Source organism: Somniosus microcephalus, unplaced genomic scaffold (assembly GCF_052327205.1).
Source record: "Somniosus microcephalus isolate GS21.2 unplaced genomic scaffold, FLI_Smic_1.0 unresolved_chr1, whole genome shotgun sequence".
Taxonomy (NCBI): domain Eukaryota; kingdom Metazoa; phylum Chordata; class Chondrichthyes; order Squaliformes; family Somniosidae; genus Somniosus; species Somniosus microcephalus.
In genome coordinates, this window is record NW_028225179.1 from 22,915,835 (window position 1) to 22,943,418 (window position 27,584).

General features: G+C 43.9%; 27 non-coding genes across 27 annotated transcripts; 13 read left to right on the forward strand and 14 right to left on the reverse strand.

Moving 5' to 3' along the window:
• Window positions 1-193: 193 nt before the first annotated feature.
• Window positions 194-281, reverse strand: trnap-ugg (transfer RNA proline (anticodon UGG)). Its single transcript is given in 2 exon segments — window positions 194-229; window positions 246-281. It is a non-coding gene; the product is annotated as a tRNA-Pro (tRNA).
• A 509-nt stretch (window positions 282-790) lies between these two features.
• Window positions 791-872, forward strand: trnas-gcu (transfer RNA serine (anticodon GCU)). The gene has a single exon. It is a non-coding gene; the product is annotated as a tRNA-Ser (tRNA).
• Window positions 873-2,389: 1,517 nt separating this feature from the next.
• Window positions 2,390-2,471, forward strand: trnas-acu (transfer RNA serine (anticodon ACU)). Its single transcript has one exon. It is a non-coding gene; the product is annotated as a tRNA-Ser (tRNA).
• A 919-nt stretch (window positions 2,472-3,390) lies between these two features.
• On the reverse strand, window positions 3,391-3,478 carry trnap-ugg (transfer RNA proline (anticodon UGG)). The gene is given in 2 exon segments: window positions 3,391-3,426; window positions 3,443-3,478. It is a non-coding gene; the product is annotated as a tRNA-Pro (tRNA).
• Window positions 3,479-3,987: 509 nt separating this feature from the next.
• On the forward strand, window positions 3,988-4,069 carry trnas-gcu (transfer RNA serine (anticodon GCU)). Its single transcript has one exon. It is a non-coding gene; the product is annotated as a tRNA-Ser (tRNA).
• A 919-nt stretch (window positions 4,070-4,988) lies between these two features.
• Window positions 4,989-5,076, reverse strand: trnap-ugg (transfer RNA proline (anticodon UGG)). The gene is given in 2 exon segments: window positions 4,989-5,024; window positions 5,041-5,076. It is a non-coding gene; the product is annotated as a tRNA-Pro (tRNA).
• A 509-nt stretch (window positions 5,077-5,585) lies between these two features.
• On the forward strand, window positions 5,586-5,667 carry trnas-gcu (transfer RNA serine (anticodon GCU)). Its single transcript has one exon. It is a non-coding gene; the product is annotated as a tRNA-Ser (tRNA).
• Window positions 5,668-6,597: 930 nt separating this feature from the next.
• trnap-ugg (transfer RNA proline (anticodon UGG)) lies at window positions 6,598-6,685 on the reverse strand. Its single transcript is given in 2 exon segments — window positions 6,598-6,633; window positions 6,650-6,685. It is a non-coding gene; the product is annotated as a tRNA-Pro (tRNA).
• A 509-nt stretch (window positions 6,686-7,194) lies between these two features.
• Window positions 7,195-7,276, forward strand: trnas-gcu (transfer RNA serine (anticodon GCU)). The gene has a single exon. It is a non-coding gene; the product is annotated as a tRNA-Ser (tRNA).
• A 919-nt stretch (window positions 7,277-8,195) lies between these two features.
• Window positions 8,196-8,283, reverse strand: trnap-ugg (transfer RNA proline (anticodon UGG)). The gene is given in 2 exon segments: window positions 8,196-8,231; window positions 8,248-8,283. It is a non-coding gene; the product is annotated as a tRNA-Pro (tRNA).
• A 509-nt stretch (window positions 8,284-8,792) lies between these two features.
• trnas-gcu (transfer RNA serine (anticodon GCU)) lies at window positions 8,793-8,874 on the forward strand. Its single transcript has one exon. It is a non-coding gene; the product is annotated as a tRNA-Ser (tRNA).
• Window positions 8,875-9,804: 930 nt separating this feature from the next.
• Window positions 9,805-9,892, reverse strand: trnap-ugg (transfer RNA proline (anticodon UGG)). The gene is given in 2 exon segments: window positions 9,805-9,840; window positions 9,857-9,892. It is a non-coding gene; the product is annotated as a tRNA-Pro (tRNA).
• Window positions 9,893-10,401: 509 nt separating this feature from the next.
• On the forward strand, window positions 10,402-10,483 carry trnas-gcu (transfer RNA serine (anticodon GCU)). Its single transcript has one exon. It is a non-coding gene; the product is annotated as a tRNA-Ser (tRNA).
• Window positions 10,484-11,402: 919 nt separating this feature from the next.
• trnap-ugg (transfer RNA proline (anticodon UGG)) lies at window positions 11,403-11,490 on the reverse strand. The gene is given in 2 exon segments: window positions 11,403-11,438; window positions 11,455-11,490. It is a non-coding gene; the product is annotated as a tRNA-Pro (tRNA).
• A 509-nt stretch (window positions 11,491-11,999) lies between these two features.
• Window positions 12,000-12,081, forward strand: trnas-gcu (transfer RNA serine (anticodon GCU)). Its single transcript has one exon. It is a non-coding gene; the product is annotated as a tRNA-Ser (tRNA).
• Window positions 12,082-13,011: 930 nt separating this feature from the next.
• trnap-ugg (transfer RNA proline (anticodon UGG)) lies at window positions 13,012-13,099 on the reverse strand. Its single transcript is given in 2 exon segments — window positions 13,012-13,047; window positions 13,064-13,099. It is a non-coding gene; the product is annotated as a tRNA-Pro (tRNA).
• Window positions 13,100-13,608: 509 nt separating this feature from the next.
• Window positions 13,609-13,690, forward strand: trnas-gcu (transfer RNA serine (anticodon GCU)). The gene has a single exon. It is a non-coding gene; the product is annotated as a tRNA-Ser (tRNA).
• A 910-nt stretch (window positions 13,691-14,600) lies between these two features.
• Window positions 14,601-14,688, reverse strand: trnap-ugg (transfer RNA proline (anticodon UGG)). Its single transcript is given in 2 exon segments — window positions 14,601-14,636; window positions 14,653-14,688. It is a non-coding gene; the product is annotated as a tRNA-Pro (tRNA).
• A 509-nt stretch (window positions 14,689-15,197) lies between these two features.
• trnas-gcu (transfer RNA serine (anticodon GCU)) lies at window positions 15,198-15,279 on the forward strand. The gene has a single exon. It is a non-coding gene; the product is annotated as a tRNA-Ser (tRNA).
• Window positions 15,280-16,097: 818 nt separating this feature from the next.
• trnap-ugg (transfer RNA proline (anticodon UGG)) lies at window positions 16,098-16,185 on the reverse strand. Its single transcript is given in 2 exon segments — window positions 16,098-16,133; window positions 16,150-16,185. It is a non-coding gene; the product is annotated as a tRNA-Pro (tRNA).
• Window positions 16,186-16,694: 509 nt separating this feature from the next.
• trnas-gcu (transfer RNA serine (anticodon GCU)) lies at window positions 16,695-16,776 on the forward strand. Its single transcript has one exon. It is a non-coding gene; the product is annotated as a tRNA-Ser (tRNA).
• A 919-nt stretch (window positions 16,777-17,695) lies between these two features.
• trnap-ugg (transfer RNA proline (anticodon UGG)) lies at window positions 17,696-17,783 on the reverse strand. The gene is given in 2 exon segments: window positions 17,696-17,731; window positions 17,748-17,783. It is a non-coding gene; the product is annotated as a tRNA-Pro (tRNA).
• Window positions 17,784-18,292: 509 nt separating this feature from the next.
• trnas-gcu (transfer RNA serine (anticodon GCU)) lies at window positions 18,293-18,374 on the forward strand. Its single transcript has one exon. It is a non-coding gene; the product is annotated as a tRNA-Ser (tRNA).
• Window positions 18,375-19,295: 921 nt separating this feature from the next.
• trnap-ugg (transfer RNA proline (anticodon UGG)) lies at window positions 19,296-19,383 on the reverse strand. Its single transcript is given in 2 exon segments — window positions 19,296-19,331; window positions 19,348-19,383. It is a non-coding gene; the product is annotated as a tRNA-Pro (tRNA).
• Window positions 19,384-19,892: 509 nt separating this feature from the next.
• On the forward strand, window positions 19,893-19,974 carry trnas-gcu (transfer RNA serine (anticodon GCU)). The gene has a single exon. It is a non-coding gene; the product is annotated as a tRNA-Ser (tRNA).
• A 2,499-nt stretch (window positions 19,975-22,473) lies between these two features.
• trnap-ugg (transfer RNA proline (anticodon UGG)) lies at window positions 22,474-22,561 on the reverse strand. The gene is given in 2 exon segments: window positions 22,474-22,509; window positions 22,526-22,561. It is a non-coding gene; the product is annotated as a tRNA-Pro (tRNA).
• A 1,509-nt stretch (window positions 22,562-24,070) lies between these two features.
• Window positions 24,071-24,158, reverse strand: trnap-ugg (transfer RNA proline (anticodon UGG)). The gene is given in 2 exon segments: window positions 24,071-24,106; window positions 24,123-24,158. It is a non-coding gene; the product is annotated as a tRNA-Pro (tRNA).
• Window positions 24,159-27,584: the final 3,426 nt, after the last annotated feature.

A 27,584-nucleotide genomic window follows, 5' to 3' on the forward strand; every position in this document is an offset into this window, starting at 1 on the left:
GTCGAAAATGGGCGGGGTCGCGGTCAGTTGCGAATCATTCTGGGTCTGTTTAAACCGCGAGTGCTCACAGCCCCGGATCATTCTGTGTCTGTTTGAAATGGCAGAGCTCACAATTTCGGATCATGCCGTTTTTTTAGAAGCAGAGCGATTTCAGCTTTGATGACCGAGTTGTTGAGTTTAACAAAATGTGCCAGGGCTCGTCCGGGATTTGAACCCGGGACCTCTCGCATTTTAATCGTGAAATGCCCAAAGCGAGAATCATACCCCTAGACCAACGAGCCGCCGATGTCATTTCCCATTTGCATTGAGTTTCACTGCGCTGGTGCGAATCCAGCTCACAGAGGACCTGTTAATACAGTTGAAATATTTTTATCTTTTCCTCAATCCACTTCTTTTTTCGAGCAGTTCCCTTGAACCTGCTCACAATTCGCCCCATAAAAAGAGATTCAGCGGCATCAGCGGCCGCATAGACTAATGGATTAGGCATCTGACTTCTGTTGCAAATTCTTCAGTTATCAGAAGATTGAAGGTTCAAGTCCTACAAAGGTCTTTTAATTATCTGGGCGACACTTTTTATATTCTGAATCTGGCGTGAAACCGGCCATTTTTGACAGTCCCTCATCTGAAGTAACGGAAGGCCTGTTGCTTACATTAAGCTGATTGTACATTTTCAACATTGTAGATCTGTGTGCACGGGCAGGATAAGCGGTGAAGTTGAATTTCTTTCAGGGTAGTTCTAATTAGATGTAAAAAGCAAGAAATGGAATATCTGAAAGCAGTATATTGGTGAGACGAGGTGGCCGAGAGGTTAAGGCGATGGACTGCTAATCCCTTGTGCTCTGCACGCGTGGGTTCGAATCCCATCCTCGTCGCTTACTGTATTACACGTTTGATGCTGATGCACTTTCCAAGCATTTCACTGAATCTTACTTGAAATACAATTTCGTGAAAATTGCACTGGTGTTGCTGGTCTGTGCCCCTGCATTGCTGATATCTTGTTAAAATTAAAATATTCCAAGAAATTTCTCAACCCACCTGTGGAGATGAGATCGTGAATCGGAGATTGAGAACCCTCTCTTCCTTCTTCCTTCCTTTGAGATTGGCACCGAATGAAAAGACTAGCGGCAACAGAGGCAAATGATTAGGGAACAGGAGCATAAATTTCTCCTTTGGAATTTCAAAAATATTTATCAAACTTAAAGACGAGATTTTCTGTTTTTGGGTCTTTGGTTGAGAGATAAATAATGCGCGAGAAATCCTCGTTCTTTTCAGCATTCTCTCATGGGATCTGAAGCCCCAGTTTAACATCTTACTAGAAGGACGGCACTGCCGACAGTGCAGCACTACCTCAGTACTGCCCTGGAGTGTCAGCCTGGATTATGCACTCAAGTCTCTGGAGTGAGGCTTGAGTATGCTGCCGCTGAGCCACGGCTGACACCTAAACTCAGTTCATTTGGCTGGAGTAAAATGACGGAGATAATGGGAAAAATGATAATGGAGTAAATTTTCAACTTGGTGTCCAAGATTAAACCGGGCATCGTTTTAGAAACAGCCCGATTTATGTTGCCATAGATTTCATAAGCTTTGAAAATCAGGCCTGTCGAAAATGGGCGGGGTCGCGGTCAGTTGCGAATCATTCTGGGTCTGTTTAAACCGCGAGTGCTCACAGCCCCGGATCATTCTGTGTCTGTTTGAAATGGCAGAGCTCACAATCTCGGATCATGCCGTTTTTTTAGAAGCAGAGCGATTTCAGCTTTGATGACCGAGTTGTTGAGTTTAACAAAATGTGCCAGGGCTCGTCCGGGATTTGAACCCGGGACCTCTCGCATTTTAATCGTGAAATGCCCAAAGCGAGAATCATACTCCTAGACCAACGAGCCGCCGATGTCATTTCCCATTTGCATTGAGTTTCACTGCGCTGGTGCGAATCCAGCTCACAGAGGACCTGTTAATACAGTTGAAATATTTTTATCTTTTCCTCAATCCACTTCTTTTTTCGAGCAGTTTCCTTGAACCTGCTCACAATTCGCCCCATAAAAAGAGATTCAGCGGCATCAGCGGCCGCATAGACTAATGGATTAGGCATCTGACTTCTGTTGCAAATTCTTCAGTTATCAGAAGATTAAAGGTTCAAGTCCTGCAAAGGTCTTTTAATTATCTGGGCGACACTTTTTATATTCTGAATCTGGCGTGAAACCGGCCATTTTTGACAGTCCCTCATCTGAAGTAACGGAAGGCCTGTTGCTTACATTAAGCTGATTGTACATTTTCAACATTGTAGATCTGTGTGCACGGGCAGGATAAGCGGTGAAGTTGAATTTCTTTCAGGGTAGTTCTAATTAGATGTAAAAAGCAAGAAATGGAATATCTGAAAGCAGTATATTGGTGAGACGAGGTGGCCGAGAGGTTAAGGCGATGGACTACTAATCCATTGTGCTTTGCACGCGTGGGTTCGAATCCCATCCTCGTCGTTCCTGTTTTACACGTTTGATGCTGATGCACTTTCCAAGCATTTCACTGAATCTGACTTGAAATACAATTTCGTGAAAATTGCACTGGTGTTGCTGGTCTGTGCCCCTGCTATGCTCATATCTTGGTAAAATTAAAATATTCCAAGAAATTTCTCAACCCACCTTGAATGAAAGTGGAGATGAGATCGTGAATCGGAGATTGAGAACCCTCTCTTCCTTCTTCCTTCCTTTGAGATTGGCACCGAATGAAAAGACCAGAGGCAAATGATTAGGGAACAGGAACATAAATTTCTCCTTTGGAATTTCAAAAATATTTATCAAACTTAAAGACGAGATTTTCTGTTTTTGGGTCTTTGGTTGAGAGATAAATAATGCGCGAGAAATCCTCGTTCTTTTCAGCATTCTCTCATGGGATCTGAAGCCCCAGTTTAACATCTTACTAGAAGGACGGCACTGCCGACAGTGCAGCACTACCTCAGTACTGCCCTGGAGTGTCAGCCTGGATTATGCACTCAAGTCTCTGGAGTGAGGCTTGAGTATGCTGCCGCTGAGCCACGGCTGACACCTAAACTCAGTTCATTTGGCTGGAGTAAAATGACGGAGATAATGGGAAAAATGATAATGGAGTAAATTTTCAACTTGGTGTCCAAGATTAAACCGGGCATCGTTTTAGAAACAGCCCGATTTATGTTGCCATAGATTTCATAAGCTTTGAAAATCAGGCCTGTCGAAAATGGGCGGGGTCGCGGTCAGTTGCGAATCATTCTGGGTCTGTTTAAACCGCGAGTGCTCACAGCCCCGGATCATTCTGTGTCTGTTTGAAATGGCAGAGCTCACAATCTCGGATCATGCCGTTTTTTTAGAAGCAGAGCGATTTCAGCTTTGATGACCGAGTTGTTGAGTTTAACAAAATGTGCCAGGGCTCGTCCGGGATTTGAACCCGGGACCTCTCGCATTTTAATCGTGAAATGCCCAAAGCGAGAATCATACCCCTAGACCAACGAGCCGCCGATGTCATTTCCCATTTGCATTGAGTTTCACTGCGCTGGTGCGAATCCAGCTCACAGAGGACCTGTTAATACAGTTGAAATATTTTTATCTTTTCCTCAATCCACTTCTTTTATCGAGCAGTTTCCTTGAACCTGCTCACAATTCGCCCCATAAAAAGAGATTCAGCGGCATCAGCGGCCGCATAGACTAATGGATTAGGTATCTGACTTCTGTTGCAAATTCTTCAGTTATCAGAAGATTAAAGGTTCAAGTCCTGCAAAGGTCTTTTAATTATCTGGGCGACACTTTTTATATTCTGAATCTGGCGTGAAACCGGCCATTTTTGACAGTCCCTCATCTGAAGTAACGGAAGGCCTGTGGCTTACATTAAGCTGATTGTACATTTTCAACATTGTAGATCTGTGTGCACGGGCAGGATAAGCGGTGAAGTTGAATTTCTTTCAGGGTAGTTCTAATTAGATGTAAAAAGCAAGAAATGGAATATCTGAAAGCAGTATATTGGTGAGACGAGGTGGCCGAGAGGTTAAGGCGATGGACTGCTAATCCATTGTGCTCTGCACGCGTGGGTTCGAATCCCATTCTCGTCGTTACTGTATTACACGTTTGATGCTGATGCACTTTCCAAGCGTTTCAGTGAATCTTACTTGAAATACAATTTCGTGAAAATTGCACTGGTGTTGCTGGTCTGTGCCCCTGCATTGCTGATATCTTGTTAAAATTAAAATATTCCAAGAAATTTCTCAACCCACCTGTGGAGATGAGATCGTGAATGGGAGATTGAGAACCCTCTCTTCCTTCTTCCTTCCTTTGAGATTGGCACCGAATGAAAAGACTAGCGGCAACAGAGGCAAATGATTAGGGAACAGGAACATAAGTTTCTCCTTTGGAATTTCAAAAATATTTATCAAACTTAAAGACGAGATTTTCTGTTTTTGGGTCTTTGGTTGAGAGATAAATAATGCGCGAGAAATCCTCGTTCTTTTCAGCATTCTCTCATGGGATCTGAAGCCCCAGTTTAACATCTTACTAGAAGGACGGCACTGCCGACAGTGCAGCACTCCCTCAGTACTGCCCTGGAGTGTCAGCCTGGATTATGCACTCAAGTCTCTGGAGTGAGGCTTGAGTATGCTGCCGCTGAGCCACGGCTGACACCTAAACTCAGTTCATTTGGCTGGAGTAAAATGACGGAGATAATGGGAAAAATGATAATGGAGTAAATTTTCAACTTGGTGTCCAAGATTAAACCGGGCATCGTTTTAGAAAAAGCCCGATTTATGTTGCCATCGATTTCATAAGCTTTGAAAATCAGGCCTGTCGAAAATGGGCGGGGTCGCGGTCAGTTGCGAATCATTCTGGGTCTGTTTAAACCGCGAGTGCTCACAGCCCCGGATCATTCTGTGTCTGTTTGAAATGGCAGAGCTCACAATCTCGGATCATGCCGTTTTTTTAGAAGCAGAGCGATTTCAGCTTTGATGACCGAGTTGTTGAGTTTAACAAAATGCGCCAGGGCTCGTCCGGGATTTGAACCCGGGACCTCTCGCATTTTAATCGTGAAATGCCCAAAGCGAGAATCATACCCCTAGACCAACGAGCCGCCGATGTCATTTCCCATTTGCATTGAGTTTCACTGCGCTGGTGCGAATCCAGCTCACAGAGGACCTGTTAATACAGTTGAAATATTTTTATCTTTTCCTCAATCCACTTCTTTTTTCGAGCAGTTTCCTTGAACCTGCTCACAATTCGCCCCATAAAAAGAGATTCAGCGGCATCAGCGGCCGCATAGACTAATGGATTAGGCATATGACTTCTGTTGCAAATTCTTCAGTTATCAGAAGATTAAAGGTTCAAGTCCTTCAAAGGTCTTTTAATTATCTGGGCGACACTTTTTATATTCTGAATCTGGCGTGAAACCGGCCATTTTTGACAGTCCCTCATCTGAAGTAACGGAAGGCCTGTTGCTTACATTAAGCTGATTGTACATTTTCAACATTGTAGATCTGTGTGCACGGGCAGGATAAGCGGTGAAGTTGAATTTCTTTCAGGGTAGTTCTAATTAGATGTAAAAAGCAAGAAATGGAATATCTGAAAGCAGTATATTGGTGAGACGAGGTGGCCGAGAGGTTAAGGCGATGGACTGCTAATCCATTGTGCTCTGCACGCGTGGGTTCGAATCCCATCCTCGTCGCTTACTGTATTACACGTTTGATGCTGATGCACTTTCCAAGCATTTCACTGAATCTTACTTGAAATACAATTTCGTGAAAATTGCACTGGTGTTGCTGGTCTGTGCCCCTGCATTGCTCATATCTTGGTAAAATTAAAATATTCCAAGAAATTTCTCAACCCACCTTGAATGAAAGTGGAGATGAGATCGTGTAATCGGAGATTGAGAACCCTCTCTTCCTTCTTCCTTCTTTTGAGATTGGCACCGAATGAAAAGACTAGCGGCAACAGAGGCAAATGATTAGGGAACAGGAACATAAGTTTCTCCTTTGGAATTTCAAAAATATTTATCAAACTTAAAGACGAGATTTTCTGTTTTTGGGTCTTTGGTTGAGAGATAAATAATGCGCGAGAAATCCTCGTTCTTTTCAGCATTCTCTCATGGGATCTGAAGCCCCAGTTTAACATCTTACTAGAAGGACGGCACTGCCGACAGTGCAGCACTACCTCAGTACTGCCCTGGAGTGTCAGCCTGGATTATGCACTCAAGTCTCTGGAGTGAGGCTTGAGTATGCTGCCGCTGAGCCACGGCTGACACCTAAACTCAGTTCATTTGGCTGGAGTAAAATGACGGAGATAATGGGAAAAATGATAATGGAGTAAATTTTCAACTTGGTGTCCAAGATTAAACCGGGCATCGTTTTAGAAACAGCCCGATTTATGTTGCCATAGATTTCATAAGCTTTGAAAATCAGGCCTGTCGAAAATGGGCGGGGTCGCGGTCAGTTGCGAATCATTCTGGGTCTGTTTAAACCGCGAGTGCTCACAGCCCCGGATCATTCTGTGTCTGTTTGAAATGGCAGAGCTCACAATCTCGGATCATGCCGTTTTTTTAGAAGCAGAGCGATTTCAGCTTTGATGACCGAGTTGTTGAGTTTAACAAAATGTGCCAGGGCTCGTCCGGGATTTGAACCCGGGACCTCTCGCATTTTAATCGTGAAATGCCCAAAGCGAGAATCATACCCCTAGACCAACGAGCCGCCGATGTCATTTCCCATTTGCATTGAGTTTCACTGCGCTGGTGCGAATCCAGCTCACAGAGGACCTGTTAATACAGTTGAAATATTTTTATCTTTTCCTCAATCCACTTCTTTTATCGAGCAGTTTCCTTGAACCTGCTCACAATTCGCCCCATAAAAAGAGATTCAGCGGCATCAGCGGCCGCATAGACTAATGGATTAGGTATCTGACTTCTGTTGCAAATTCTTCAGTTATCAGAAGATTAAAGGTTCAAGTCCTGCAAAGGTCTTTTAATTATCTGGGCGACACTTTTTATATTCTGAATCTGGCGTGAAACCGGCCATTTTTGACAGTCCCTCATCTGAAGTAACGGAAGGCCTGTGGCTTACATTAAGCTGATTGTACATTTTCAACATTGTAGATCTGTGTGCACGGGCAGGATAAGCGGTGAAGTTGAATTTCTTTCAGGGTAGTTCTAATTAGATGTAAAAAGCAAGAAATGGAATATCTGAAAGCAGTATATTGGTGAGACGAGGTGGCCGAGAGGTTAAGGCGATGGACTGCTAATCCATTGTGCTCTGCACGCGTGGGTTCGAATCCCATTCTCGTCGTTACTGTATTACACGTTTGATGCTGATGCACTTTCCAAGCGTTTCAGTGAATCTTACTTGGAATACAATTTCGTGAAAATTGCACTGGTGTTGCTGGTCTGTGCCCCTGCATTGCTGATATCTTGTTAAAATTAAAATATTCCAAGAAATTTCTCAACCCACCTGTGGAGATGAGATCGTGAATGGGAGATTGAGAACCCTCTCTTCCTTCTTCCTTCCTTTGAGATTGGCACCGAATGAAAAGACTAGCGGCAACAGAGGCAAATGATTAGGGAACAGGAACATAAGTTTCTCCTTTGGAATTTCAAAAATATTTATCAAACTTAAAGACGAGATTTTCTGTTTTTGGGTCTTTGGTTGAGAGATAAATAATGCGCGAGAAATCCTCGTTCTTTTCAGCATTCTCTCATGGGATCTGAAGCCCCAGTTTAACATCTTACTAGAAGGACGGCACTGCCGACAGTGCAGCACTCCCTCAGTACTGCCCTGGAGTGTCAGCCTGGATTATGCACTCAAGTCTCTGGAGTGAGGCTTGAGTATGCTGCCGCTGAGCCACGGCTGACACCTAAACTCAGTTCATTTGGCTGGAGTAAAATGACGGAGATAATGGGAAAAATGATAATGGAGTAAATTTTCAACTTGGTGTCCAAGATTAAACCGGGCATCGTTTTAGAAAAAGCCCGATTTATGTTGCCATCGATTTCATAAGCTTTGAAAATCAGGCCTGTCGAAAATGGGCGGGGTCGCGGTCAGTTGCGAATCATTCTGGGTCTGTTTAAACCGCGAGTGCTCACAGCCCCGGATCATTCTGTGTCTGTTTGAAATGGCAGAGCTCACAATCTCGGATCATGCCGTTTTTTTAGAAGCAGAGCGATTTCAGCTTTGATGACCGAGTTGTTGAGTTTAACAAAATGCGCCAGGGCTCGTCCGGGATTTGAACCCGGGACCTCTCGCATTTTAATCGTGAAATGCCCAAAGCGAGAATCATACCCCTAGACCAACGAGCCGCCGATGTCATTTCCCATTTGCATTGAGTTTCACTGCGCTGGTGCGAATCCAGCTCACAGAGGACCTGTTAATACAGTTGAAATATTTTTATCTTTTCCTCAATCCACTTCTTTTTTCGAGCAGTTTCCTTGAACCTGCTCACAATTCGCCCCATAAAAAGAGATTCAGCGGCATCAGCGGCCGCATAGACTAATGGATTAGGCATATGACTTCTGTTGCAAATTCTTCAGTTATCAGAAGATTAAAGGTTCAAGTCCTTCAAAGGTCTTTTAATTATCTGGGCGACACTTTTTATATTCTGAATCTGGCGTGAAACCGGCCATTTTTGACAGTCCCTCATCTGAAGTAACGGAAGGCCTGTTGCTTACATTAAGCTGATTGTACATTTTCAACATTGTAGATCTGTGTGCACGGGCAGGATAAGCGGTGAAGTTGAATTTCTTTCAGGGTAGTTCTAATTAGATGTAAAAAGCAAGAAATGGAATATCTGAAAGCAGTATATTGGTGAGACGAGGTGGCCGAGAGGTTAAGGCGATGGACTGCTAATCCATTGTGCTCTGCACGCGTGGGTTCGAATCCCATCCTCGTCGCTTACTGTATTACACGTTTGATGCTGATGCACTTTCCAAGCATTTCACTGAATCTTACTTGAAATACAATTTCGTGAAAATTGCACTGGTGTTGCTGGTCTGTGCCCCTGCATTGCTCATATCTTGGTAAAATTAAAATATTCCAAGAAATTTCTCAACCCACCTTGAATGAAAGTGGAGATGAGATCGTGTAATCGGAGATTGAGAACCCTCTCTTCCTTCTTCCTTCTTTTGAGATTGGCACCGAATGAAAAGACTAGCGGCAACAGAGGCAAATGATTAGGGAACAGGAACATAAGTTTCTCCTTTGGAATTTCAAAAATATTTATCAAACTTAAAGACGAGATTTTCTGTTTTTGGGTCTTTGGTTGAGAGATAAATAATGCGCGAGAAATCCTCGTTCTTTTCAGCATTCTCTCATGGGATCTGAAGCCCCAGTTTAACATCTTACTAGAAGGACGGCACTGCCGACAGTGCAGCACTACCTCAGTACTGCCCTGGAGTGTCAGCCTGGATTATGCACTCAAGTCTCTGGAGTGAGGCTTGAGTATGCTGCCGCTGAGCCACGGCTGACACCTAAACTCAGTTCATTTGGCTGGAGTAAAATGACGGAGATAATGGGAAAAATGATAATGGAGTAAATTTTCAACTTGGTGTCCAAGATTAAACCGGGCATCGTTTTAGAAACAGCCCGATTTATGTTGCCATAGATTTCATAAGCTTTGAAAATCAGGCCTGTCGAAAATGGGCGGGGTCGCGGTCAGTTGCGAATCATTCTGGGTCTGTTTAAACCGCGAGTGCTCACAGCCCCGGATCATTCTGTGTCTGTTTGAAATGGCAGAGCTCACAATCTCGGATCATGCCGTTTTTTTAGAAGCAGAGCGATTTCAGCTTTGATGACCGAGTTGTTGAGTTTAACAAAATGCGCCAGGGCTCGTCCGGGATTTGAACCCGGGACCTCTCGCATTTTAATCGTGAAATGCCCAAAGCGAGAATCATACCCCTAGACCAACGAGCCGCCGATGTCATTTCCCATTTGCATTGAGTTTCACTGCGCTGGTGCGAATCCAGCTCACAGAGGACCTGTTAATACAGTTGAAATATTTTTATCTTTTCCTCAATCCACTTCTTTTTTCGAGCAGTTTCCTTGAACCTGCTCACAATTCGCCCCATAAAAAGAGATTCAGCGGCATCAGCGGCCGCATAGACTAATGGATTAGGTATCTGACTTCTGTTGCAAATTCTTCAGTTATCAGAAGATTAAAGGTTCAAGTCCTGCAAAGGTCTTTTAATTATCTGGGCGACACTTTTTATATTCTGAATCTGGCGTGAAACCGGCCATTTTTGACAGTCCCTCATCTGAAGTAACGGAAGGCCTGTTGCTTACATTAAGCTGATTGTACATTTTCAACATTGTAGATCTGTGTGCACGGGCAGGATAAGCGGTGAAGTTGAATTTCTTTCAGGGTAGTTCTAATTAGATGTAAAAAGCAAGAAATGGAATATCTGAAAGCAGTATATTGGTGAGACGAGGTGGCCGAGAGGTTAAGGCGATGGACTGCTAATCCATTGTGCTCTGCACGCGTGGGTTCGAATCCCATGCTCGTCGTTACTGTATTACACGTTTGATGCTGATGCACTTTCCAAGCGTTTCACTGAATCTTACTTGAAATACAATTTCGTGAAAATTGCACTGGTGTTGCTGGTCTGTGCCCCTGCATTGCTGATATCTTGTTAAAATTAAAATATTCCAAGAAATTTCTCAACCCACCTGTGGAGATGAGATCGTGAATGGGAGATTGAGAACCCTCTCTTCCTTCTTCCTTCCTTTGAGATTGGCACCGAATGAAAAGACTAGCGGCAACAGAGGCAAATGATTAGGGAACAGGAACATAAGTTTCTCCTTTGGAATTTCAAAAATATTTATCAAACTTAAAGACGAGATTTTCTGTTTTTGGGTCTTTGGTTGAGAGATAAATAATGCGCGAGAAATCCTCGTTCTTTTCAGCATTCTCTCATGGGATCTGAAGCCCCAGTTTAACATCTTACTAGAAGGACGGCACTGCCGACAGTGCAGCACTCCCTCAGTACTGCCCTGGAGTGTCAGCCTGGATTATGCACTCAAGTCTCTGGAGTGAGGCTTGAGTATGCTGCCGCTGAGCCACGGCTGACACCTAAACTCAGTTCATTTGGCTGGAGTAAAATGACGGAGATAATGGGAAAAATGATAATGGAGTAAATTTTCAACTTGGTGTCCAAGATTAAACCGGGCATCGTTTTAGAAAAAGCCCGATTTATGTTGCCATCGATTTCATAAGCTTTGAAAATCAGGCCTGTCGAAAATGGGCGGGGTCGCGGTCAGTTGCGAATCATTCTGGGTCTGTTTAAACCGCGAGTGCTCACAGCCCCGGATCATTCTGTGTCTGTTTGAAATGGCAGAGCTCACAATCTCGGATCATGCCGTTTTTTTAGAAGCAGAGCGATTTCAGCTTTGATGACCGAGTTGTTGAGTTTAACAAAATGCGCCAGGGCTCGTCCGGGATTTGAACCCGGGACCTCTCGCATTTTAATCGTGAAATGCCCAAAGCGAGAATCATACCCCTAGACCAACGAGCCGCCGATGTCATTTCCCATTTGCATTGAGTTTCACTGCGCTGGTGCGAATCCAGCTCACAGAGGACCTGTTAATACAGTTGAAATATTTTTATCTTTTCCTCAATCCACTTCTTTTTTCGAGCAGTTTCCTTGAACCTGCTCACAATTCGCCCCATAAAAAGAGATTCAGCGGCATCAGCGGCCGCATAGACTAATGGATTAGGCATATGACTTCTGTTGCAAATTCTTCAGTTATCAGAAGATTAAAGGTTCAAGTCCTTCAAAGGTCTTTTAATTATCTGGGCGACACTTTTTATATTCTGAATCTGGCGTGAAACCGGCCATTTTTGACAGTCCCTCATCTGAAGTAACGGAAGGCCTGTTGCTTACATTAAGCTGATTGTACATTTTCAACATTGTAGATCTGTGTGCACGGGCAGGATAAGCGGTGAAGTTGAATTTCTTTCAGGGTAGTTCTAATTAGATGTAAAAAGCAAGAAATGGAATATCTGAAAGCAGTATATTGGTGAGACGAGGTGGCCGAGAGGTTAAGGCGATGGACTGCTAATCTATTGTGCTCTGCACGCGTGGGTTCGAATCCCATCCTCGTCGCTTACTGTATTACACGTTTGATGCTGATGCACTTTCCAAGCATTTCACTGAATCTTACTTGAAATACAATTTCGTGAAAATTGCACTGGTGTTGCTGGTCTGTGCCCCTGCATTGCTCATATCTTGGTAAAATTAAAATATTCCAAGAAATTTCTCAACCCACCTTGAATGAAAGTGGAGATGAGATCGTGTAATCGGAGATTGAGAACCCTCTCTTCCTTCTTCCTTCTTTTGAGATTGGCACCGAATGAAAAGACTAGCGGCAACAGAGGCAAATGATTAGGGAACAGGAACATAAGTTTCTCCTTTGGAATTTCAAAAATATTTATCAAACTTAAAGACGAGATTTTCTGTTTTTGGGTCTTTGGTTGAGAGATAAATAATGCGCGAGAAATCCTCGTTCTTTTCAGCATTCTCTCATGGGATCTGAAGCCCCAGTTTAACATCTTACTAGAAGGACGGCACTGCCGACAGTGCAGCACTACCTCAGTACTGCCCTGGAGTGTCAGCCTGGATTATGCACTCAAGTCTCTGGAGTGAGGCTTGAGTATGCTGCCGCTGAGCCACGGCTGACACCTAAACTCAGTTCATTTGGCTGGAGTAAAATGACGGAGATAATGGGAAAAATGATAATGGAGTAAATTTTCAACTTGGTGTCCAAGATTAAACCGGGCATCGTTTTAGAAACAGCCCGATTTATGTTGCCATAGATTTCATAAGCTTTGAAAATCAGGCCTGTCGAAAATGGGCGGGGTCGCGGTCAGTTGCGAATCATTCTGGGTCTGTTTAAACCGCGAGTGCTCACAGCCCCGGATCATTCTGTGTCTGTTTGAAATGGCAGAGCTCACAATCTCGGATCATGCCGTTTTTTTAGAAGCAGAGCGATTTCAGCTTTGATGACCGAGTTGTTGAGTTTAACAAAATGCGCCAGGGCTCGTCCGGGATTTGAACCCGGGACCTCTCGCATTTTAATCGTGAAATGCCCAAAGCGAGAATCATACCCCTAGACCAACGAGCCGCCGATGTCATTTCCCATTTGCATTGAGTTTCACTGCGCTGGTGCGAATCCAGCTCACAGAGGACCTGTTAATACAGTTGAAATATTTTTATCTTTTCCTCAATCCACTTCTTTTTTCGAGCAGTTTCCTTGAACCTGCTCACAATTCGCCCCATAAAAAGAGATTCAGCGGCATCAGCGGCCGCATAGACTAATGGATTAGGTATCTGACTTCTGTTGCAAATTCTTCAGTTATCAGAAGATTAAAGGTTCAAGTCCTGCAAAGGTCTTTTAATTATCTGGGCGACACTTTTTATATTCTGAATCTGGCGTGAAACCGGCCATTTTTGACAGTCCCTCATCTGAAGTAACGGAAGGCCTGTTGCTTACATTAAGCTGATTGTACATTTTCAACATTGTAGATCTGTGTGCACGGGCAGGATAAGCGGTGAAGTTGAATTTCTTTCAGGGTAGTTCTAATTAGATGTAAAAAGCAAGAAATGGAATATCTGAAAGCAGTATATTGGTGAGACGAGGTGGCCGAGAGGTTAAGGCGATGGACTGCTAATCCATTGTGCTCTGCACGCGTGGGTTCGAATCCCATGCTCGTCGTTACTGTATTACACGTTTGATGCTGATGCACTTTCCAAGCGTTTCACTGAATCTTACTTGAAATACAATTTCGTGAAAATTGCACTGGTGTTGCTGGTCTGTGCCCCTGCATTGCTGATATCTTGTTAAAATTAAAATATTCCAAGAAATTTCTCAACCCACCTGTGGAGATGAGATCGTGAATGGGAGATTGAGAACCCTCTCTTCCTTCTTCCTTCCTTTGAGATTGGCACCGAATGAAAAGACTAGCGGCAACAGAGGCAAATGATTAGGGAACAGGAACATAAGTTTCTCCTTTGGAATTTCAAAAATATTTATCAAACTTAAAGACGAGATTTTCTGTTTTTGGGTCTTTGGTTGAGAGATAAATAATGCGCGAGAAATCCTCGTTCTTTTCAGCATTCTCTCATGGGATCTGAAGCCCCAGTTTAACATCTTACTAGAAGGACGGCACTGCCGACAGTGCAGCACTCCCTCAGTACTGCCCTGGAGTGTCAGCCTGGATTATGCACTCAAGTCTCTGGAGTGAGGCTTGAGTATGCTGCCGCTGAGCCACGGCTGACACCTAAACTCAGTTCATTTGGCTGGAGTAAAATGACGGAGATAATGGGAAAAATGATAATGGAGTAAATTTTCAACTTGGTGTCCAAGATTAAACCGGGCATCGTTTTAGAAAAAGCCCGATTTATGTTGCCATCGATTTCATAAGCTTTGAAAATCAGGCCTGTCGAAAATGGGCGGGGTCGCGGATCATTCTGGGTCTGTTTAAACCGCGAGTGCTCACAGCCCCGGATCATTCTGTGTCTGTTTGAAATGGCAGAGCTCACAATCTCGGATCATGCCGTTTTTTTAGAAGCAGAGCGATTTCAGGCTTTGATGACCGAGTTGTTGAGTTTAACAAAATGTGCCAGGGCTCGTCCGGGATTTGAACCCGGGACCTCTCGCATTTTAATCGTGAAATGCCCAAAGCGAGAATCATACCCCTAGACCAACGAGCCGCCGATGTCATTTCCCATTTGCATTGAGTTTCACTGCGCTGGTGCGAATCCAGCTCACAGAGGACCTGTTAATACAGTTGAAATATTTTTATCTTTTCCTCAATCCACTTCTTTTTTCGAGCAGTTTCCTTGAACCTGCTCACAATTCGCCCCATAAAAAGAGATTCAGCGGCATCAGCGGCCGCATAGACTAATGGATTAGGCATCTGACTTCTGTTGCAAATTCTTCAGTTATCAGAAGATTAAAGGTTCAAGTCCTGCAAAGGTCTTTTAATTATCTGGGCGACACTTTTTATATTCTGAATCTGGCGTGAAACCGGCCATTTTTGACAGTCCCTCATCTGAAGTAACGGAAGGCCTGTTGCTTACATTAAGCTGATTGTACATTTTCAACATTGTAGATCTGTGTGCACGGGCAGGATAAGCGGTGAAGTTGAATTTCTTTCAGGGTAGTTCTAATTAGATGTAAAAAGCAAGAAATGGAATTTCTGAAAGCAGTATATTGGTGAGACGAGGTGGCCGAGAGGTTAAGGCGATGGACTGCTAATCCATTGTGCTCTGCACGCGTGGGTTCGAATCCCATCCTCGTCGTTTACTGTATTACACGTTTGATGCTGATGCACTTTCCAAGCATTTCACTGAATCTTACTTGAAATACAATTTCGTGAAAATTGCACTGGTGTTGCTGGTCTGTGCCCCTGCATTGCTGATATCTTGTTAAAATTAAAATATTCCAAGAAATTTCTCAACCCACCTTGAATGAAAGTGGAGATGAGATCGTGAATCGGAGATTGAGAACCCTCTCTTCCTTCTTCCTTCCTTTGAAATTCTGTTTTTGGGTCTTTGGTTGAGAGATAAATAATGCGCGAGAAATCCTCGTTCTTTTCAGCATTCTCTCATGGGATCTGAAGCCCCAGTTTAACATCTTACTAGAAGGACGGCACTGCCGACAGTGCAGCACTACCTCAGTACTGCCCTGGAGTGTCAGCCTGGATTATGCACTCAAGTCTCTGGAGTGAGGCTTGAGTATGCTGCCGCTGAGCCACGGCTGACACCTAAACTCAGTTCATTTGGCTGGAGTAAAATGACGGAGATAATGGGAAAAATGATAATGGAGTAAATTTTCAACTTAGTGTCCAAGATTAAACCGGGCATCGTTTTAGAAACAGCCCGATTTATGTTGCCATAGATTTCATAAGCTTTGAAAATCAGGCCTGTCGAAAATGGGCGGGGTCGCGGTCAGTTGCGAATCATTCTGGGTCTGTTTAAACCGCGAGTGCTCACAGCCCCGGATCATTCTGTGTCTGTTTGAAATGGCAGAGCTCACAATCTCGGATCATGCCGTTTTTTTAGAAGCAGAGCGATTTCAGCTTTGATGACCGAGTTGTTGAGTTTAACAAAATGTGCCAGGGCTCGTCCGGGATTTGAACCCGGGACCTCTCGCATTTTAATCGTGAAATGCCCAAAGCGAGAATCATACCCCTAGACCAACGAGCCGCCGATGTCATTTCCCATTTGCATTGAGTTTCACTGCGCTGGTGCGAATCCAGCTCACAGAGGACCTGTTAATACAGTTGAAATATTTTTATCTTTTCCTCAATCCACTTCTTTTTTCGAGCAGTTTCCTTGAACCTGCTCACAATTCGCCCCATAAAAAGAGATTCAGCGGCATCAGCGGCCGCATAGACTAATGGATTAGGCATCTGACTTCTGTTGCAAATTCTTCAGTTATCAGAAGATTAAAGGTTCAAGTCCTGCAAAGGTCTTTTAATTATCTGGGCGACACTTTTTATATTCTGAATCTGGCGTGAAACCGGCCATTTTTGACAGTCCCTCATCTGAAGTAACGGAAGGCCTGTTGCTTACATTAAGCTGATTGTACATTTTCAACATTGTAGATCTGTGTGCACGGGCAGGATAAGCGGTGAAGTTGAATTTCTTTCAGGGTAGTTCTAATTAGATGTAAAAAGCAAGAAATGGAATATCTGAAAGCAGTATATTGGTGAGACGAGGTGGCCGAGAGGTTAAGGCGATGGACTGCTAATCCATTGTGCTTTGCACGCGTGGGTTCGAATCCCATCCTCGTCGTTCCTGTTTTACACGTTTGATGCTGATGCACTTTCCAAGCATTTCACTGAATCTGACTTGAAATACAATTTCGTGAAAATTGCACTGGTGTTGCTGGTCTGTGCCCCTGCTATGCTCATATCTTGGTAAAATTAAAATATTCCAAGAAATTTCTCAACCCACCTTGAATGAAAGTGGAGATGAGATCGTGAATCGGAGATTGAGAACCCTCTCTTCCTTCTTCCTTCCTTTGAGATTGGCACCGAATGAAAAGACCAGAGGCAAATGATTAGGGAACAGGAACATAAATTTCTCCTTTGGAATTTCAAAAATATTTATCAAACTTAAAGACGAGATTTTCTGTTTTTGGGTCTTTGGTTGAGAGATAAATAATGCGCGAGAAATCCTCGTTCTTTTCAGCATTCTCTCATGGGATCTGAAGCCCCAGTTTAACATCTTACTAGAAGGACGGCACTGCCGACAGTGCAGCACTACCTCAGTACTGCCCTGGAGTGTCAGCCTGGATTATGCACTCAAGTCTCTGGAGTGAGGCTTGAGTATGCTGCCGCTGAGCCACGGCTGACACCTAAACTCAGTTCATTTGGCTGGAGTAAAATGACGGAGATAATGGGAAAAATGATAATGGAGTAAATTTTCAACTTGGTGTCCAAGATTAAACCGGGCATCGTTTTAGAAACAGCCCGATTTATGTTGCCATAGATTTCATAAGCTTTGAAAATCAGGCCTGTCGAAAATGGGCGGGGTCGCGGTCAGTTGCGAATCATTCTGGGTCTGTTTAAACCGCGAGTGCTCACAGCCCCGGATCATTCTGTGTCTGTTTGAAATGGCAGAGCTCACAATCTCGGATCATGCCGTTTTTTTAGAAGCAGAGCGATTTCAGCTTTGATGACCGAGTTGTTGAGTTTAACAAAATGTGCCAGGGCTCGTCCGGGATTTGAACCCGGGACCTCTCGCATTTTAATCGTGAAATGCCCAAAGCGAGAATCATACCCCTAGACCAACGAGCCGCCGATGTCATTTCCCATTTGCATTGAGTTTCACTGCGCTGGTGCGAATCCAGCTCACAGAGGACCTGTTAATACAGTTGAAATATTTTTATCTTTTCCTCAATCCACTTCTTTTTTCGAGCAGTTTCCTTGAACCTGCTCACAATTCGCCCCATAAAAAGAGATTCAGCGGCATCAGCGGCCGCATAGACTAATGGATTAGGCATCTGACTTCTGTTGCAAATTCTTCAGTTATCAGAAGATTAAAGGTTCAAGTCCTGCAAAGGTCTTTTAATTATCTGGGCGACACTTTTTATATTCTGAATCTGGCGTGAAACCGGCCATTTTTGACAGTCCCTCATCTGAAGTAACGGAAGGCCTGTTGCTTACATGAAGCTGATTGTACATTTTCAACATTGTAGATCTGTGTGCACGGGCAGGATAAGCGGTGAAGTTGAATTTCTTTCAGGGTAGTTCTAATTAGATGTAAAAAGCAAGAAATGGAATATCTGAAAGCAGTATATTGGTGAGACGAGGTGGCCGAGAGGTTAAGGCGATGGACTGCTAATCCATTGTGCTCTGGACGCGTGGGTTCGAATCCCATCCTCGTCGCTTACTGTATTACACGTTTGATGCTGATGCACTTTCCAAGCATTTCACTGAATCTTACTTGAAATACAATTTCGTGAAAATTGCACTGGTGTTGCTGGTCTATGCCCCTGCATTGCTCATATCTTGGTAAAATTAAAATATTCCAAGAAATTTCTCAACCCACCTTGAATGAAAGTGGAGATGAGATCGTGAATCGGAGATTGAGAAACCCTCTCTTCCTTCTTCCTTCCTTTGAGATTGGCACCGAATGAAAAGACCAGAGGCAAATGATTAGGGAACGGGAACATAAATTTCTCCTTTGGAATTTCAAAAATATTTATCAAACTTAAAGACGAGATTTTCTGTTTTTGGGTCTTTGGTTGAGAGATAAATAATGCGCGAGAAATCCTCGTTCTTTTCAGCATTCTCTCATGGGATCTGAAGCCCCAGTTTAACATCTTACTAGGAGGACGGCACTGCCGACAGTGCAGCACTACCTCAGTACTGCCCTGGAGTGTCAGCCTGGATTATGCACTCAAGTCTCTGGAGTGAGGCTTGAGTATGCTGCCGCTGAGCCACGGCTGACACCTAAACTCAGTTCATTTGGCTGGAGTAAAATGACGGAGATAATGGGAAAAATGATAATGGAGTAAATTTTCAACTTGGTGTCCAAGATTAAACCGGGCATCGTTTTAGAAACAGCCCGATTTATGTTGCCATAGATTTCATAAGCTTTGAAAATCAGGCCTGTCGAAAATGGGCGGGGTCGCGGTCAGTTGCGAATCATTCTGGGTCTGTTTAAACCGCGAGTGCTCACAGCCCCGGATCATTCTGTGTCTGTTTGAAATGGCAGAGCTCACAATTTCGGATCATGCCGTTTTTTTAGAAGCAGAGCGATTTCAGCTTTGATGACCGAGTTGTTGAGTTTAACAAAATGTGCCAGGGCTCGTCCGGGATTTGAACCCGGGACCTCTCGCATTTTAATCGTGAAATGCCCAAAGCGAGAATCATACCCCTAGACCAACGAGCCGCCGATGTCATTTCCCATTTGCATTGAGTTTCACTGCGCTGGTGCGAATCCAGCTCACAGAGGACCTGTTAATACAGTTGAAATATTTTTATCTTTTCCTCAATCCACTTCTTTTTTCGAACAGTTTCCTTGAACCTGCTCACAATTCGCCCCATAAAAAGAGATTCAGCGGCATCAGCGGCCGCATAGACTAATGGATTAGGCATCTGACTTCTGTTGCAAATTCTTCAGTTATCAGAAGATTGAAGGTTCAAGTCCTACAAAGGTGTTTTAATTATCTGGGCGACACTTTTTATATTCTGAATCTGGCGTGAAACCGGCCATTTTTGACAGTCCCTCATCTGAAGTAACGGAAGGCCTGTTGCTTACATTAAGCTGATTGTACATTTTCAACATTGTAGATCTGTGTGCACGGGCAGGATAAGCGGTGAAGTTGAATTTCTTTCAGGGTAGTTCTAATTAGATGTAAAAAGCAAGAAATGGAATATCTGAAAGCAGTATATTGGTGAGACGAGGTGGCCGAGAGGTTAAGGCGATGGACTGCTAATCCATTGTGCTCTGCACGCGTGGGTTCGAATCCCATTCTCGTCGTTACTGTATTACACGTTTGATGCTGATGCACTTTCCAAGCATTTTACTGAATCTTACTTGAAATACAATTTCGTGAAAATTGCACTGGTGTTGCTGGTCTGTGCCCCTGCATTGCTGATATCTTGTTAAAATTAAAATATTCCAAGAAATTTCTCAACCCACCTGTGGAGATGAGATCGGAGATTGAGAACCCTCTCTTCCTTCTTCCTTCCTTTGAGATTGGCACCGAATGAAAAGACTAGCGGCAACAGAGGCAAATGATTCGGGAACAGGAACATAAATTTCTCCTTTGGAATTTCAAAAATATTTATCAAACTTAAAGACGAGATTTTCTGTTTTTGGGTCTTTGGTTGAGAGATAAATAATGCGCGAGAAATCCTCGTTCTTTTCAGCATTCGCTCATGGGATCTGAAGCACCAGTTTAACATCTTACTAGAAGGACGGCACTGCCGACAGTGCAGCACTACCTCAGTACTGCCCTGGAGTGTCAGCCTGGATTATGCACTCAAGTCTCTGGAGTGAGGCTTGAGTATGCTGCCGCTGAGCCACGGCTGACACCTAAACTCAATTCATTTGGCTGGAGTAAAATGACGGAGATAATGGGAAAAATGATAATGGAGTAAATTTTCAACTTGGTGTCCAAGATTAAACCGGGCATCGTTTTAGAAACAGCCCGATTTATGTTGCCACAGATTTCATAAGCTTTGAAAATCAGGCCTGTCGAAAATGGGCGGGGTCGCGGTCAGTTGCGAATCATTCTGGGTCTGTTTAAACCGCGAGTGCTCACAGCCCCGGATCATTCTGTGTCTGTTTGAAATGGCAGAGCTCACAATCTCGGATCATGCCGTTTTTTTAGAAGCAGAGCGATTTCAGCTTTGATGACCGAGTTGTTGAGTTTAAGAAAATGTGCCAGGGCTCGTCCGGGATTTGAACCCGGGACCTCTCGCAATTTTAATCGTGAAATGCCCAAAGCGAGAACCAACGAACCGCCGATGTCATTTCCCATTTGCATTGAGTTTCACTGCGCTGGTGCGAATCCAGCTCACAGAGGACCTGTTAATACAGTTGAAATATTTTTATCTTTTCCTCAATCCACTGCTTTTTTCGAGCAGTTTCCTTGAACCTGCTCACAATTCGCCCCATAAAAAGAGATTCAGCGGCATCAGCGGCCGCATAGACTAATGGATTAGGCATCTGACCTCTGTTGGAAATTCTTCAGTTATCAGAAGATTGAAGGTTCAAGTCCTACAAAGGTGTTTTAATTATCTGGGCGACACTTTTTATATTCTGAATCTGGCGTGAAACCGGCCATTTTTGACAGTCCCTCATCTGAAGTAACGGAAGGCCTGTTGCTTACATTAAGCTGATTGTACATTTTCAACATTGTAGATCTGTGTGCACGGGCAGGATAAGCGGTGAAGTTGAATTTCTTTCAGGGTAGTTCTAATTAGATGTAAAAAGCAAGAAATGGAATATCTGAAAGCAGTATATTGGTGAGACGAGGTGGCCGAGAGGTTAAGGCGATGGACTGCTAATCCATTGTATCTCTGCACGCGTGGGTTCGAATCCCATCCTCGTCGTTACTGTATTACACGTTTGATGCTGATGCACTTTCCAAGCATTTCACTGAATCTTACTTGAAATACAATTTCGTGAAAATTGCACTGGTGTTGCTGGTCTGTGCCCCTGCATTGCTGATATCTTGTTAAAATTAAAATATTCCAAGAAATTTCTCAACCCACCTGTGGAGATGAGATCGTGAATCGGAGATTGAGAAACCCTCTCTTCCTTGTTCCTTCCTTTGAGATTGGCACCGAATGAAAAGACTAGCGGCAACAGAGGCAAATGATTAGGGAACAGGAACATAAATTTCTCCTTTGGAATTTCAAAAATATTTATCAAACTTAAAGACGAGATTTTCTGTTTTTGGGTCTTTGGTTGAGAGATAAATAATGCGCGAGAAATCCTCGTTCTTTTCAGCATTCTCTCATGGGATCTGAAGCCCCAGTTTAACATCTTACTAGGAGGACGGCACTGCCGACAGTGCAGCACTACCTCAGTACTGCCCTGGAGTGTCAGCCTGGATTATGCACTCAAGTCTCTGGAGTGAGGCTTGAGTATGCTGCCGCTGAGCCACGGCTGACACCTAAACTCAGTTCATTTGGCTGGAGTAAAATGACGGAGATAATGGGAAAAATGATAATGGAGTAAACTTTCAACTTGGCGTCCAAGATTAAACCGGGCATCGTTTTAGAAACAGCCCGATTTATGTTGCCATAGATTTCATAAGCTTTGAAAATCAGGCCTGTCTATAATGGGCGGGGTCGCGGTCAGTTGCGAATCATTCTGGGTCTGTTTAAACCGCGAGTGCTCACAGCCCCGGATCATTCTGTGTCTGTTTGAAATGGCAGAGCTCACAATCTCGGATCATGCCGTTTTTTAGAAGCAGAGCGATTTCAGCTTTGATGACCGAGTTGTTGAGTTTAAGAAAATGTGCAAGGGCTCGTCCGGGATTTGAACCCGGGACCTCTCGCATTTTAATCGTGAAATGCCCAAAGCGAGAATCATACCCCTAGACCAACGAGCCGCCGATGTCATTTCCCATTTGCATTGAGTTTCACTGCGCTGGTGCGAATCCAGCTCACAGAGGACCTGTTAATACAGTTGAAATATTTTTATCTTTTCCTCAATCCACTTCTTTTTTCGAGCAGTTTCCTTGAACCTGCTCACAATTCGCCCCATAAAAAGAGATTCAGCGGCATCAGCGGCCGCATAGACTAATGGATTAGGCATCTGACTTCTGTTGCAAATTCTTCAGTTATCAGAAGATTGAAGGTTCAAGTCCGACAAAGGTCTTTTAATTATCTGGGCGACACTTTTTATATTCTGAATCTGGCGTGAAACCGGCCATTTTTGACAGTCCCTCATCTGAAGTAACGGAAGGCCTGTTGCTTACATTAAGCTGATTGTACATTTTCAACATTGTAGATCTGTGTGCACGGGCAGGATAAGCGGTGAAGTTGAATTTCTTTCAGGGTAGTTCTAATTAGATGTAAAAAGCAAGAAATGGAATATCTGAAAGCAGTATATTGGTGAGATGAGGTGGCCGAGAGGTTACGGCGATGGACTGCTAATCCATTGTGTCTCTGCTCGCGTGGGTTCGAATCCCATCCTCGTCGTTACTGTATTGCACGTTTGATGCTGATGCACTTTCCAAGCATTTCACTGAATCTTACTTGAAATACAATTTCGTGAAAATTGCACTGGTGTTGCTGGTCTGTGCCCCTGCATTGCTCATATCTTGTTAAAATTAAAATATTCCAAGAAATTTCTCAACCCACCTTGAATGAAAGTGGAGATGAGATCGTGAATCGGAGATTGAGAAACCCTCTGTTCCTTTGAGATTGGCACCGAATGAAAAGACTAGCGGCAACAGAGGCAAATGATTAGGGAACAGGAACATAAATTTCTCCTTTGGAATTTCAAAAATATTTATCAAACTTAAAGACGAGATTTTCTGTTTTTGGGTCTTTGGTTGAGAGATAAATAATGCGCGAGAAATCCTCGTTTTTTCAGCATTCTCTCATGGGATCTGAAGCCCCAGTTTAACATCTTACTAGAAGGACGGCACTGCCGACAGTGCAGCACTACCTCAGTACTGCCCTGGAGTGTCAGCCTGGATTATGCACTCAAGTCTCTGGAGTGAGGCTTGAGTATGCTACCGCTGAGCCACGGCTGACACCTAAACTCAGTTCATTTGGCTGGAGTAAAATGACGGAGATAATGGGAAAAATGATAATGGAGTAAACTTTCAACTTGGCGTCCAAGATTAAACCGGGCATCGATTTAGAAACAGCCCGATTGATGTTGCCATGGATTTCATAAGCTTTGAAAAACAGGCCTGTCTATAATGGGCGTGGTCGTGGTCAGTTGCGAATCAATCTGGGTCTGTTTGAACCAGGAGTGCTCACAGTCCCGGATCATTCTGTGTCTGTTTGAAATGGCAGAGCTCACAATCTCGGATCATGCCGTTTTTTAAGAAGCAGAGCGATTTCAGCTTTGATGACCGAGTTGTTGAGTTTAAGAAAATGTGCCAGGGCTCGTCCGGGATTTGAACCCGGGACCTCTCGCATTTTAATCGTGAAATGCCCAAAGCGAGAATCATACCCCTAGACCAACGAGCCGCCGATGTCATTTCCCATTTGCATTGAGTTTCACTGCGCTGGTGCGAATCCAGCTCACAGAGGACCTGTTAATACAGTTGAAATATTTTTATCTTTTCCTCAATCCACTTCTTTTTTCGAGCTGTTTCCTTGAACCTGCTCACAATTCACCCCATAAAAAGAGAGTCAGCGGCATCAGCGCCCGCATAGACTAATGGATAATGCGTCTGACTTCGGTTGCAAATTCTTCAGTTATTTGAAGGTTCAAGTCCTACAAAGGTCTTTTAATTATCTGGGCGACACTTTTTATATTCTGAATCTGGCGTGAAACCGGCCATTTTTGACAGTCCCTCATCTGAAGTAACGGAAGGCCTGTTGCTTTCATTAAGCTGATTGTACATTTTCAACATTGTAGATCTGTGTGCACGGGCAGGATAAGCGGTGAAGTTGAATTTCTTTCAGGGTCGTTCTAATTAGATGTAAAAAGCAAGAAATGGAATGTCTGAAAGCCGTACATTGGTGAGACGACGTGGACGAGTGGTTAAGGCGATGGACTGTTAATCTATTGTGCTCTGCACGCGTGGGTACGAATCTAATCCTCGTCGTTACTGTATTACACGTTTGATGCTGATGCACTTTCCAAGCATTTCACTGAATCTTACTTGCAATGCATTTTCGTGGAAATTGCACTGGTGTTGCTGGTCTCTGCCCCTGCATTGCTCATATCTTGTTAAAATTAAAATATTCCAAGAAATTTCTCAACCCACCTTGAATGAAAGTGGAGATGAGATCGCGAATCGGAGACTGAGAACCCTCTCTTCCTTCTTCCTTCCTCTGAGATTGGCACCGAAACAGTTATCAGAAGATTGAAGGTTTAAATCCTACAAAGGTCTTTTAATTATCTGGGTGACACTTTTTATATTCTGAATCTGGCGTGAAACCGGCCAATTTTGACAGTCCCTCATCTGAAGTATGAATGGGAGAGGTTCCCAGGCTCAAATGATGGCTTTTTACCGTTCCAGAAGGTCGGATTCTCTTTTCTCCAGAGAATGTTTGAGCTCCAGAGGACAGAAGGCACAGGGTTTGTCGACACAACACTCGTGGAGTAAAGAAAAATTTTCCAGCAGGTGCGCAGATTGAAGCTTACATGAGGTGCGCAGGTTGAAGCTGACATGAGGTGCGCAAATTGAAGCTGACATGAGGTGCGCAGATTGAAGCTGACATGAGGTGCGCAGATTGAAGCTGACATGTTAATTAATCACAATTCAAACGGACTCATTGGCGATTTCCATTCCTTGAAGGACATCAATGAACGAGTTGTGGTTTTGCTGCAAAAGTTCATCACTAAATCCTGACTGTACAGCGACTCTGGCGGGACTCCAACCCACAACCTTCCCACCATTAATTAGAAGGCCAACGCGCTATCCATTGACCCACAGAGCCGATTACACTCAAAGATTCTGAATCCGTAAGTTTGAGCTTCTTTATGGGTGAACGCGAGACTTGAAGATATGTTTTGATAATTTCCCTGTAAATCATTTCCACCTCCGTCCTTTCCCGAGGTTTGTACAAACGAATGAATGAGAGGATCAGGCACATCACTCCGAGAAACTAGTCCGCTAAACAGTGAAAAGTGACAGTGTTTATTGTGAGGGGTTTCGAGTTATTCACACACAATCTGGTAAAAAAATTTAGCCGCAACCCAGACACGTCGTCTTATGATCTGGAGTCAGGCGAGTTCCCCAAATCATGTTGTGTCTCCAAAACCCCCATAAAGAGGCGCTTCCTTCATATGTTGGTACTTTGAGACAACACTTCTTAAATCCTAACTGTGTCACACATGAATGCTTTCAAACCCCCGCTAGCTCCCGCGGGGGGTGAGGCAGCCATGAGAAGCAGCATTCCCTGTGAGCGCCCATATCCCGCTCGCTTTTGCCGCCAGCTGCCAGTGATCTACAACAAATCCAAATGCAGAGACAGGGCGCAAAGCATCATCAGGGAAAGAGGCACGGGCTCAAAATATAAATTAGTGGGATAGGATCAGAGGAACAGTTAATGTCCTGGGATGTGGACTTCGGTTAGAGCTGCAGTCAAATAAGTGTGAGAGAGAGAGAGAAACTATTTCCTCTGGTGGGAGGGTCCAGCAGAATGGGAAATAACCATAAAATTAAAGCTATCACGTTCAGAGATAATGTAAGGAAGGGCTTCTTCAGACAGAGGGTAGTGGGAATCCGGAACTCTCTCCTACAAAAGGCTTTTGAGGCCGGGGGTCAATTGACAATTTCTAAATTGAGGTTGATAGATTTTTGTTAGGCAAGGATATGAAGATTTATGGAATCAGAGCAGGTAGATGGAGTTACGACATGATGTAATTGAATGGCGGAGCAGGCTCGATGGTTAAATGGCCACCACCTGTTTCTATGTTCCTATGACTGAAACAGCTGTAAACAACAATTGCATTTTATTCATATTTAGCAGCAAACCTATCCATGCCGTGCGCAACTATGCTGTGGTGAGAGCAAACACCCCGCAACTGATGTGTGCCGCTGTTATCGTAAAGTGACTGGTGATACTGCGTTCTAACCACAGCAACCACGGTTCGAATCCTTATTACAGCACAGCTGGCTTTATATTGTCTGTTCTCTGATAGACCGCTGGGACACATCAGTATTTACCACCTGAAGAAATGTGTCTTATTGGTGATGAAAACCTATTTATTCCTTCAAAACCCTGCGCTCTCACATACCTGTGTTGATGCTCCATAATACAAACCCGCCAACATTATCATCCTTTCACAATCACCAGCCCTCCGTTACTTTCCTCCTTCCATTTCATTGTCACTTTCCTGCGGTGTTGTCTAATCCAACATTCACTTTCAGCTGCTTACGATGTTACGTTTGATCTGCTACCACCGCTGGTTTGGGCACAGGACCCATTCGCACCAATTTACATTAGTGCCTTAGAACCAGTCGATACCTTTAGATCTGTGGGACTGCTCGACAGACAAGGACAGTGGCCCGATTGTTCACAAAATTTTCTTGGGGAATCTTGTGATAGTGGGCTTGTTAACTGAAGGACTGGATTTTATTGTCTTGCTGGTTGGCGCTTTTCCCAAAACTGTTGTGATGCGTGAACGATGGGCAGCATCACCTAGCTGCCAATGAGGGTTGGAATGTGAAACTTTGGCTGGCTGGCGTGGTGCAGTTAGATCGAAAGCATTCCGCCTTAATCTTAACAGGTCTTTTGAAGTGTGCCATTGAACCAATTAACAGACAAATGAAAAGGGCGCTAGTGGATGAACGCAGCGATTACAGGAGGTTGGCCATAATTGAAAGGTTTTTGAAGGCCCATGGCGAGGGACACATTGTTCTTTATGAAGAGTGGGAGCAAAATAAAGTTTAACAGAAATTAATTGTACAGACTTGGTGCCAATCAGAAAACTGCGCT